General features: G+C 36.2%; 1 protein-coding gene across 3 annotated transcripts in view; it reads right to left on the reverse strand.

Moving 5' to 3' along the window:
• The window catches only part of Eml4 (EMAP like 4), a 141,258-nt gene that overhangs the window by 126,737 nt on the left and 1,253 nt on the right, over window positions 1-13,268 (reverse strand). The gene's annotated exons all lie outside the window — the stretch shown is intronic.

The raw sequence follows: 13,268 nt of genomic DNA on the forward strand, positions 1-13,268 counted from the left end.
AAATAAAGGACTGCAGGACTAGGGCAGGAAATGTTAAAGATAAGTTTGGACCCTTGTCACATCAGAAAGCAAGGAAGACCTCTAAGGTCAGAATTTAGGAGCCAATCTGAAGATACTCCCAAAAGGCCAAAATTAGGAAAATCTAAGCATCAAAAAGAACAATAAGTTCGGCAAACTAATATACGTAAATACATAAAAATCCTTGAGTTTAATTTAAAGGATTTAACAAAAGGCAAAGAAATCTATCAAATAACACAAAGGATATATATAATCAGCACTAGTTTAAATTGTAAAAAACAAAAAGACAGTTTCTTACTTTGCAAAGGAAAAAGAAAAGGGACAGGGAACACACAGATTAAGAGGTTTAAGAGACACAGTAGAAATAGATATGGCAGAACACACCTTTAATTCCCAGCCATTCAGGAGGCTGAAGCAAGAGGAATGCCAAGTTTCAGGCCAGCTTGGGCAACTTGGTGAGATCCTGTCTCAAAACAAAAAATAAAAAATGCTGGGGATGTAGCTCAGGGTAGTATGTCACTGGGTTCAATCCCCAGTAACACGCGCATGTGTGCGCACACACGCACATGCACAAAGAAAGAAAAAGAAAAAAAAAAAAAGAGAGGAGAGAGAGAGAGAGACAGACAGACAGACACTGACTGACCTAGCAACTGGGCATGAAACTCACATTGTAATCCCAGCTACTTGGGAGGTTGAGGCAAGACGACTGCAAATTAGAGGCCTTAGTGAGACTCTGTCTTGAAATAAAATTTTTAAAAAGAACTGGGCACAGTGGTGCATCTCAGCAGCTCAGGAGGCTTAGGCTTAGAAGGATTGCAAAATCAAGGTCAACCTCAGCAATTTAGCCAAGCCTCAAGTTACCCATGCTTTAAAATAAAAAATATGGCTGGGGATGTAGCTCAGTGGTATACCACTTGACCCAGCATGCATGAATCCTTGGGTTCAAGCCCCAATTCAGAGGGAAAAAAAAGAGAACGGAGCAACCAACATAATGTATGGATCTTATGTAAATTGTTTTAAAAGAAATCACTGTAAAGTGAGACTTAAGATATAATCATAGAAATCTGACTGGATATTTGTCATCAAGAAATTACTGTCAAATTTTAGGCCTGATAGTGAAAAAAGAGATCTTACAGATTTTAAAAAATAAAACTCAAATGAAATTTTAAAACAAGTAAGTAAAAAGAAGAAAGAGTAAGGACTGATCCTAAGTGACATGACAAGCAACAAGGAAGATTATTGTAACTGTCTACTTATAACTTAACTGTCTTAGAATCATCTGTATATGGAGTGTACAGTCCCACATAAGTTCTTTAAGGCACCACTATAACATGGCAAGAACCATGTCCATGCTCATAATAACTATCATCGGTCATCAAAAATAAGTTAAATTGTATTCTACACACAAAACTTAAGGTGACTTATGTCCAAATGACAGAATACAATGCACTGAAGTTTATATTTATACTTGCTGAAAGAAAGATAGTCACGATACTTTAAGTGAAAAGATGTGAGTGCTTTCGTTGCTTAAAAATATTTCTTTACCAGTCCCCAACTCATACACGCCACCTAACCATACCTTGCTCAAAGATAACTGTTGATGTTTAAATATGAAACAAGATAGTAAGAAAGGAGATATGATCCTGAATGACTGCAGATATCTTCAAACTAATTTACATCATGGTCTAAAATACTATACAGTTATAAAATTGTTAAAATAGACCACCAATATTTTTGCTAATTCAAATAACATATTCACCTGTACCTTATTTGAAAATTATATGAAATACATATGTACACTGATATGGGGTTGAACTGTGTCCCACCAAAATTCATATATTAAAGTCCATAGTACTTCTGAATATACTATATTTAGAGATAAGATCGTTAAAGAGGTAATTAGTTAAACAAGGTCATATGAGTGAGTCCTAATTCAATATAATTAGTGTCCTTTTAAGAGTAAGAATCTGAATACACGCCAGGAGATGTGCTTGCATGGAAAAAAAGACCATGTGAGACCAGCTATCTGCAAGTTAGGGAAGGAGGCTTCAAAAGAAAGAAAACCTGCCTAGACCTTGATCTTGGATCTCTACCTTCCAGAACTATGAGCAAATTAATTTCTGTTGTTTAAGTCACTCCATCTGTTATAACCTTACAGCTCCAGCAAACTAATAAACATGTAATAATATTTTGGAAATAATACAAAATGAAATACTTGGGTTATTCATAGAAAGATTACAGTTTTCAAGTTTTCATTAAACTGTTTATCAACTTTTTTAAAAATTAAAAAATTGTCTAGTCCCTACAAACACACACACACTCACACCGAGTGCAGTCCTAAAGCATTCAATAGAATGAGGCAAGACAGGTGTATAAGAGGTCGTTCTGGCAAAAGAGAAGGCTAGCATGGAGTGCTAAAGCCCAGGCACAGGGTGTCCACATCCAAGTGATGAGAAAGGAATCTGCTTACGGTGCTGCAGCCTAAGAGGCATAAGAACTTCTGCACAAAACAAGGAAGCAGCCCGCACAAGGAGTCAGAACTAAGCAGGAAAAGAAACAGGAGAGAGAAGACTGATTACATATTGGGGGGCAGGGTGACCATCAAATAAATAAGTATGTTATGCATAATGGAAGCCAGGTTTTCACAGTTGCTGAAGGTATTCACAAATAATGGGGCTACAGCTCAGAAGCACAGTGCGCTCCTAGCACAGGCAAGGCCTTGGGTTCAATCCCCAGCACCTCAGAAATAAAGACAGAAAACTAAAATGAACCCTATCCTGCTATAACAATAAACACAGACATGAATACCTTTATACACCTCTACATACATATGCACATACATATATTCCCTGACTACTATGAAAGAACTCTGACAACAATGAGCGGAACTAGTACATAGAAGTCTGAATTTTAAAGGTCATTCTCCACAAAAAGAATGAGGGTTCCTTCAGAAAATGGCTAACTTCAGGGCTGGAGCAGGGAGAGTATAAGATGAACTTGAATCACCTTAGTGTCAGAAAGCAAGAAGGTCCTCAGTTTAAAACAGAAGCTAGCTTGAAGGGTCCCCAGTGGCCAAAATGGAGCCAATTTGAACATCAGATAAAAAATAATGGATCATAACCTATTTTAAAAAACAGAATACCAAGTCCATACAGGTATAAACAAATCAAGCTGGGCACAAGGACACATACCTGTATCCCAGAATCTAGGGACACTGAGGCAGGAGGACCATAAATTCCAGGCCAGCCTCAGCAACTTAATAAGATCCTGTCCCAAAAAATAGGGCCGGGCATGGTGGCACATGCCTGTAATCCCAGTGGCTTGGGAGGCTGAGGCAGGAGGACTGCAAGTTCAAAGACAGCCTCAGCAACTTAATGAGGCACTTAGCAACTCAGTGAGACCCATTTAAATAAAATATTAAAAAAGAGCTGGAGATGTCGCTCAATGGTTGAGTACACTGGGTTCAATCCCCAGCACACACACATACAAAAATAATTAATTAAAATAAATAAATAAAAATAAAAAATAGGGATGTGGTAAAGCATCCCTGAGTACAATCCCCAATTACCCCCTCACACACAAAAGCAAGACATACATAAATCAATAAATTGAAGGTCTGATGAAAAACACAATATTACATAGTTTCAAAAAAAAAACCTCCTACAAAATACTAACTACATAAGTAAAAAGAAAGAAAAGTAATTTATAGTGGAGAGGCCTGGCCATCTTAATCAATGATCAAAATAGACATTATCAGTAATTAGAGAAATAAAACGTGGATGCCACCTGATAGCAATGTCACAAATACAGCTTCAATTCTGTGGTGTTTCTGCCAAGATGCATAACTTGAATCTAATCAGAGGAAACATCAATAGAGGACAGTCTACAAAAAACCAAGTCTAATACTATCGAGGTCACGATTCCACAGAAAGACTCAGGAACTGTTCCAGATTGGAGACTAAAGAGACAGGAAAACAAAATACTACATGTAATTTTGAACTGAACCCTTCTGCTATAAAAAGAGAGGGAAGGAGGGAGAGAGAACATTAAAATTATGACATTAGAATGGGTCTGAGGACTAGACAGAGTAGCAATGTATCGGTATTTCCATTTTGGTTGGTTGTAGTATGGTTATGTAGGGCAATGGACTTGTATATAGAAAATAAACACTAAAATGCTGGAAAGTGATAGAGCATCAGTTCAGCAACTTAATTCTCACTGTCATGAGTGCAAAGACAAGACCCCTAACCACCTCTCCAGCATAAGCAAACCTATGTCTACAGAAACCAAGTCATGCAGTAAATGAAACAAGTTGACTATAAGGTAAAGACCAAGGCCCATGAAACAACACTTAGTGAGTAAAGGGACTATCTGGAATGTAAGCCAGAGTGGCAAGATCATTTCATTTTTAAGTAGTTACCAAAGACACAGATTTTTCTGTGAAATTTCTCAATTTTTAAAGTACTCAAAGAGCCAACAAAACATGTCTGTCGGCTAAGTTTGAACCACAGCTGCCTCTGGCCAAGAGACATTTTCTCAAAGTGAGGCCTAGGGATAAAAGGAAGCCACATGATATGTATACATGGAACATATTCTGGGAGCCAGTTTTATCCCCCAAGGGTTTGTCCTAGAATTTCTGGGAGAGGGGATAGTTTCATATTTTTAAAATGTTAATACTATGGACTATAGTGCAAAGGTCATACAATTTTAAAACTTTGTACTTGAAAATAATGTCAAGTTCACAGAAAAGCCACAAGAACAAGCAGAGCACAAAGAACATACTACATAGAGCTTTTGCCAAATTACTACTATTAACATTGTCTCATTTGCTTTGTTGCACACATGCACGTACCCTCTATATTATAGATTTGTATATGTACAAAACACATATACATATTTTTTCTGAACATTTGAAATTAAGTTACAAACCATCATGTCCCTTTCTCCCTAACTTTAGTAAAAATACTCTTACATTGTCTAAGAATAGACATCAACTTCAGTAAATTAAACAATGCAATACTTTAATCTACAATATATTTTGCAAAGTGATCCAATAATATCCTTTATTGTATTTTCCCTCTAATTCATGATCCAGTCTAAAATCAGATATTATATTTAGTTGTCATGTCTTTTTAGCCGACTTTGATCTAGAACCTTACCACAGTTTTGTCTTTATAACATTAAAAAAAAAAAAAAATACTGCCCCCCAATCTTTTTAAAAAAATAAAATGATTCCATGGGGAAGCACAGTTTTCCATGATTACATTAGGCTATGAATCCTTGTCTGGAAAACAATGTAAGTGATATGTTCTTCTCAGGGCATCACATCCAGAGGCATGCAATCAATGTCTATTAGTGATATTTACTTTGATCATGAATTCAAGGTGTGTCTGATTTCATCACTGTATATTTACTATTTTCCCCATTGTAAGTACCAAACAAAAAGTGGGGAGAAATTTAAGATCATGAAGACATCCTGCTCCTCATCAAATACCCACCTAGATAAACTTAGTACCTGCTGAAGGTTTCTATCTAAACTCTTATTACACTGAGTTTGCTAGAATTACACTGATTTTAGAACTATACACATATTTCACTTCTAGTGATATTAACTATATTCTAATCACTATATTCAGATTCTTAAAACTTTTCAAAGAGCACACAATTCATTTTAATTTCTTCAATTAGCTCATTTACACTTCAATATATGGGTCAACCTTCCTACCTGCTCTCTCAAAGATAGGGATCAGTCACTAAAAATGTTTCTTTCGTTGGACACCCATAGAAAGAAATGACACTGTAATTTAAGGCAAACATATATAACTGAAATTTAAAAGTCTCACAAAATTTCACTTGAAGGATATTTTATATTCCTTCTTTCCTTCTCTTTATCCTCAATCCTTTTTTCCTCCTCATTCGTTGTAATGTTAGTCTTGACCACTAATAAACCGACTTTAAAATCCATTAAGTTGTACACATGACTTGCACTTGAAAACACTACCCTAGAACTTGAGCGTAGAGTTCTTAATCATATTCCCAACAAAGATGGGGACATTTTCACTCATTTTAGGTGAAATTAGAAAAATAAAACATAGTAAGTAAATATTTAAAATATCTTTAAAATCTTTATTCTGAGATTGTATTATAATTTTCTGGTCTTCAAATGTCATTTCCATTATAAAACAATGTGTGCAAGTGAAGGCTGTTACATTATCAGCAATATACTCACCAGAGCCCTAGTTTTTTTTTATTGGATCATGAAATCTCCACCACATGATTTCAGAAACACATGACTTTCAGTTATGGACAGGTTTATAATTTGGAACATTATCAGGGAAATAAGAGTTATAATAAGTTTCAGATTTATAACAATTACTTCTACATTATAGCCATTGAAAAATGGCATTCTGTGATAGTACTCTAGGACTGCTTCTATCAAGTGTTCAAAGGATGAATACCTTGGGCTAGAAAGGAAGGAAAACATATTAGGAAGAGTTTTTTTCAGAAAGAAAGGTCTTGAAGAGTAGTTAGAAAAGTCACAGGGATGAGAAATGAGAAGGGTAAACCAAATTTGGAAAGCAAGAAACAAGTCATTTAAGCCAGAATGTTTTAAGAAAATAGAAAAAAATTAGCAGAGAACTTGAGAATGCGGTTTAAGTGTTTGAATTCATTTAGTCACTAGGCAATGAAGTGTGATCTGAGAGGATGAATGGCACAATTTAAGCACAGATTTAGGAAGATTAATCTGAAGGCCCTGTACAAAATAAATTAAGACAGGTGGAGATTCTTGAGGCTGTGCAATAATCCAGGCATGGAATAATAAGTATTTGAACTATGATGGTAGAAAAACAAAATAAGAGATGAGAAAAGGTGGTAAGAATTGTCAAGTCTTAGAAGAGATTTTAATGCGGTAGGCAAGAATGGAAAGAAATCAAACATGGCTCCGAGATTTCAAGACTGGGTGATACAGTATTTTGTTTAAAATATAGGCAATACAACAACTTCAATATGGCATTTGTAAAATGGGCAATCACCTAACATGTCTCTCCATAACTACAAAAACCAATGCTATCAGCTACCTAACCACTTAACAACCAAGGGCATGGTTTGAATTTTTAAGTTTCTCCCTTTACAAAATGACTGAGGTTTTTATAAGCAGAAAAGCTTTATCAACAGAATAATTCTTAAAAAAAAAAAAAAAAAAAACCTGATTATTTAAGGTAAACCATTTTCTGAGGAAAAGAATCAGATTTAGAAGAGTTCAAATCCAGATGTGAGACTTCATAATACTGGGTTATGAAGAGTCACTAAAAGAGTAGGGAAAGAATATTGTACACTGTCAGAAAATTGACTTCAAGTTTTTTAAAAAATGGTTAGGATCCAATGAAAAAACCAGAAGACAAAATTAGATCCATAGTATGATTTTAAATATTAAAAATCTAGGCATAGGAAAAGACTAACAACAAGTACATCAACATATTAACATCAGTTACATACAAACAGGCTAGAGAAAAGATCATTTATCTTTGTATTCATTTTTTTGGTATTGTTTTCATTATTTAAAAATAACATGGGGACTGGGGATGTAGCTCAGTGGTAGAATGGTTACCTAGAGTGCACAAGACCCTGAGTTCAATTTCCAGTACTGAAAAAATAAAATAAAATAAAAAATAAACATGGACACAAATCCCACAGATTAGTCCTCCTTTAAAAAACAAAACAAAAACAAAAACAAACCAGCTAGGCATGGTGGCACGCTCCTATAATTCCAATGAATCAGAAGGCTGAGAAAGGAAGATCACAAGTTTGAGGACAGCTTGGGCAACTTGGCAAGACCTTATCTCAAAAATAAAAAAGGGTTGATGATCTGAGGATATAGCTGAGTGGTAGAGTCCCCCAGGGTTCAATCCCTAGTACCATAAAAAAAAGGAAAGAAAAAAAAAATTAAAATAACCTTGAAAGCACACACGCACGCGCGCGCGCGCACACACACACACACACACACACACAGTCTGAATCTGTTTAATCTTTAAAAGAATAATAATTTGCTTCCCAAGATCGGTATGTAGAATAAATGAAATAAAAGCTCTTTGTGAACTACAATGCAATATGCAAAATCAAAAGCATTAAAATAATGCTAGATAGCTAGAACTACAGGAAACAAGATAATATAGACAGAAATATACAACAGATTTGGCAATCTTTGAGATAATCTGTTGAAGGAGATTATTTCCTTTAAAAAGTCTTATGAGCCACATATATTTAAATCAAAATGTTTTTTTCAACTTTCTTATAAACAAATATTGAAGTTTTTATATGTTATAGAAATGAACCTGTAAAATAGAATGCTTTTTCTATGTTTCATAAATTTAACAAAAGACAGAAAAAGACGTAGTAATATTCCCTGGACTTGGGACTGCCAAGTACAGTATTCCTGGCTTTTAAAAGCCAGGTTCTGGCCAAGCACAGTGCACATGCCTCGCAGCAATGGCGAGGTGCTAAGCAACTCAGTGAGACCCTGCCTCTAAATAAAAGTCCAAAATAGGATTGGGGATGTGGCTCAGTGGTTGAGTGCCCCTGAGTTCAATCCCAGGTACCCCCCCTCCCAAAAAAAAGCCAGACTCTGAAGACTTAAAACTAGCAATCTCCAAACTTTCTCTCTCTAAAGAAATTATTTGCTTGACACATAGTAGAGCATTCTAAACAATTCTTCCCTTTACCCTCATTTCTGGTACTTATGCTTAAAAAATGTCTCTAGGGGCTGGGGTTTTACCTCTAGGGGCTGGGGTTGTGGTTCAGTGGTACAGCGCTTGCCTAACGTGTAAGGCACTGGGTTTGATACCCAGCACCACAGAAAACAAAACAAACAAAATAAAGGTATTGGGTCCATCTACAACTAAAAACATTAAAAAAAAAAAAAAAAAAACCCTCTGAGATCTACTTAAAATCAGGCAAGAAGCCTGTATTTTACTTATTCTTTCCTTAGGGACAAACAAGTACAGTGCTGGTCCACATACAGTATTTTTTGGTGGTTGTTTGTTACTGTTTTGAGATAGGGTCTCACTATATGCCCAGGTTGGCCTCAAATTCTCAAACCTCATCTTTCAGCCTCCTGAGTCTTCAGCCTCCTGGGATTACAAGCATGTACTGCCTTGCACAGCTCCAGATAAGAGTGTTAATTCACATACATTTTGAAAAACATTCTAGCTAACTCATATTAAAGATGTTGTACTAACATTTCAGAGTTACTATTCATGCCATGTTATGTAATTTAAGCTATGTTGAACTCTTCAAAGCAACCAATAAGATATTAAAAGTTGTTTAAGAAAAAAACTCCACAAATAATCTTATAAGAAAAATATTTCATGTGAATACTTAAAAGAATGCCTTAGACTAGATTAATATTTAAAAGTCAGCCACCCCAGTGTTACCTGCCAGTAGTTCCATTTACTGGAGAGGTTGAGGCAGGGGATGGCCAGTTTGGGCAATACAGCGAGACCCGGCTTCCAAAAAGGGGGGGAAAAAAGGGAAAAGAAAGTTTAAGAATTTAAAAGTATGCTTGGCATGGTACGGCATGCCTGTAATCTCAGTAACTCAGAGGCTAAGGCAGGAGAATCACAAGTTTGAGACCACACTCAGCAACTCAGCAAGGCTCTAAGCAGCTTAACGAGAACCTGTCTCAAAATAAAAAATAAAAAGGGCTGGGGATATGGCTCAGTGGTAAAGCACCCCTGGGTTCAATCTTCAATACAAAAAAAAAAAAATTAAAAATTACAAATCACATGCTACACTGTTCCTTTAAGAAGGCAAGATTAGTGATAAATTGTATTTCTAATATTGTAATATTTTAAAAACTGCTTAAACTGTTTCCTAAATTGAAGTACAATGCTATTATTTGTTCATATTTATACTCTGCACCCAAAATGATATGTTTCTTATAGATACCAAACCTATGTTTAATTTATTATGATTTTTCTTTGGGAAAAAAAAAGGTTTTTAATTTTGTTTTAATTTCTGAAGGCAGAAAATTTAAAGCTGACATGGTTAAATATATACTTTAAGTGCAAACAATGACTAATTTCCAAGCTAATTCCAAGATAAGTCTTAAAATTAAAACCTTTGTTTTGAATAAGAGATGGTAAAAAGACTAAGTATGAAATAAATCCAACTCCTGCCTTATAAAAAAAATCAGTAAGCTGCATCGATAGTTTCTCACTTTTGCACAGACCTGAATTTTTTAAAATACATAACATGTAGACTGTGTGTTATAATTTGTAAACAATGCATCAAAATAATTTGGGGTAAATTTATAAATAATTGTTTCTAAACTGGATGTGGTAATGCACACCTGTAATCCCAGTGATTTGGGAGGCTGAGGCAAGAGGATCCAAATTTGAGGCCTGTCTCAAAATAGTTAGACCCTGTTTCAAATTTAAAAATAAGGGTAGAGATGCAGCTCAATGGCAGTGTCCTGTGTTCAATCCCCAGTACTACAAATAGTAGTAGCAATACTAGTAGTAGTAGTAATTGTTTCCAAAGTGCTGCCATTTTTAATTACCCTAATTCATGTACCAAAATATAGTATACCTAAGGGAACTTCCAGAGTATAAGGGCCTGCTAGCCACACTGCCTGAAATTCATCAGCTGTAGAGATTAAAAGTATCCTTTGCAGCAGGGTGCAGTGGTGCACACCTGTAATCCCAGCGACTTGGAGGCTGAGGCAGGAGGATTAAGTTCAAAGCCAGTCTCAGCAACTTACTGAGGCTCTAAGCAACTTAACAAGCAAGATCCTTTTTCTACAGTATTTAACATCCATGTGGCATTTATAAAATGGCCAACCACTGAATATTTGTGTTTTCAAAACTCACTACATAGTTTTCCTTGCTATATCTTATGAAGTGCACATAATACACTGTTTGCCTTATCACTCATCAACGAAGCACACCATTTGAATTTTAAGTTTCTCTGCTTGACAAGATGATTACCATAGGATTCACTAAAATATTCAGCTTTCCTAGAATCATTCTGTTTATAAAGCACTCAATTGTTCTGCTTATAAAAATGTAGCTTTCTCACAATTTTTCAAGAACCCTCTAGTAGTATGTAAAAGGAGATACACACATAATAAACTGAAAGTATAATAAATGCTTTCCATACTTGCTACCCCACAGCTTCACATTTTGAATTCTTATTTAGTTAAAAAAAAATTTTTTTTTAAACAAATCCTAAAGCACAAGTGCTTGCCTTCATATTAATGGCTCTCTTGATGATAAAATAAAGATCAATGTAACTCTAAGCTCCGGCTAATGAACTGCAGGGAACAGAAACAAGCAATTTGGCAAGAGCTGAGCAAAGAGCTCTGTTTAAAGGCTACCAGTAAAATATACCAGCGCCACCCCTCCCCCACTCCCAACCCTTTAAGGTTTCAATTAAGATGGGGCCTAGTTTTACTCCTAAGGGGGACAAAAAGAGAAAGCAAAGCTCCTGCTGAGAAGTATCTTCATCAGGAGCAGCTCCAGAAATACAGCCAGGAACAATTTCCTTCCCTCTCTGCTGACATGGGTTCCTCTCTTTAGAAACAGGCAGATCTCCCCTGTTCCAGATCAACACTATATCTAAAGAAAGGAAATCTCATCACATACCAACCATAAGATAGCATCAAATGAATTAAGCATCATCATCATCATCATCATTATCATCCAACATTAGGATGGGCTACAGTGCTCTAAAAAATGGGACTTATTTTCCCAACTGCAATTTATTTTCACCTTTCAGTCCCTCCTGGATTAGTTAAGGGATGACTTTAACTTGATAAGGCATACACGCTATCTCAAAATAAACGTAAGTACTCCAATAGGTAAGAAGACTCACTGAAAATAAAGTTTCCAGAAGCCCTCCAGAAATCGTCAAAATCAACAGAGATGAAATACAAATGAGTAGAGATCTCAGTGTACAGACTGAGGACCCAACACCATACAGAGACTACCACAGCCCCAAATCAGTCCCCAGAAGATACCCAATATTTGCCCTATTATTATGATCATTCCCTTAGTAGACAGGACAAGTCTTTCAGTCCAATATGAACTAGTTAATAAACGCAGCCACGAAGCTGAAAAAGAACCAGTGAAAAGTTGATATCTCTCTAAAAGGAGCCCAAGTATGGAACAAATTTACCAGTAAGGAACTATAAGACATCAAAGGTTAGAAGGGACAACAGGTGAAGGAAAAAGTAGCACTCAGTTGCCTCCTATTTTAGGATTTCCACTCTCAAAACAGTCTTATAATGATGATTTTTTTTTTCTTCCCATGACAGGGTCAAAATTATGGGTCTTACTATTTAATAACTACGCCGAATCCATTGCTCTTTTACTTATTTTAGATTCATAAAATCCATCTAATCCCAACCTTGTGTGGACAGATTAAAATATGGCCTATGGCCAGATTGTTCACTGATCTATGAATATTAACCAACTAAGGATTTATTATCAAGAAATGCAAAAGAAAGGCGCCTGAGTACATGCTACCTCTATGTAAAGTACTCAAAATACAAATCCAGCAGCAGGTATCACATAACTGCAATATTAGCCAAAGCAGAAACTGTTTCTCTCACCACCATTAGTAGTTGAGCTCAATCTTTACAGTAACCGGATTCCAATGGCCTCAAAGAATAGTAATTCCAGACACAGGTATGAGGCACTAAGTATCAGCCTGGAATTCTGATTCCCCTAGCCAGTTACAACATTACTACCTTTAATCGGGTGAAAGGGAACACTGAAAAGATACTGCAGCCTACTTAATAACTCCTTCCCTTTCTCCATTCCACAAAGACAACATATTCCAAAAATGGAGAATCCTTTCTTTCCCGACAGAGGCCCCCTTTCCTATGGATTCATTGGGCAGAATTACTTCTCCCCAGCATGCACATAGAGCCAAGAAATACTTCTGCTTTCACTCTTAAAGAGGGTCCCCCAACACAAATGCACCTCTTCCTTTCCTGTATTAAGCAATGATGCTTCAGTGCTCGAGGTCTCTCCACCACTGACTGTAAAATGTGTGGAGAAGTGGAGACAGTGAAGGGAAGTTGTCACTTACTGAGAGATACTTAAAAGAAGACTCCAAATTTAAAATGAAGAACGGGGGGGGGGTCCCCTTCCAAAAGCGTGATTGGGGGGTCTCTACCATAAAAGGGAACCTCTGTGTGGGGAAGGACAGTCTCCATCCCGAAAGACAGCTCGGCATATGGAAAGGAG

The sequence above is a fragment of the Sciurus carolinensis genome, chromosome 13, assembly GCF_902686445.1.
Source record: "Sciurus carolinensis chromosome 13, mSciCar1.2, whole genome shotgun sequence".
Lineage (NCBI taxonomy): Eukaryota > Metazoa > Chordata > Mammalia > Rodentia > Sciuridae > Sciurus > Sciurus carolinensis.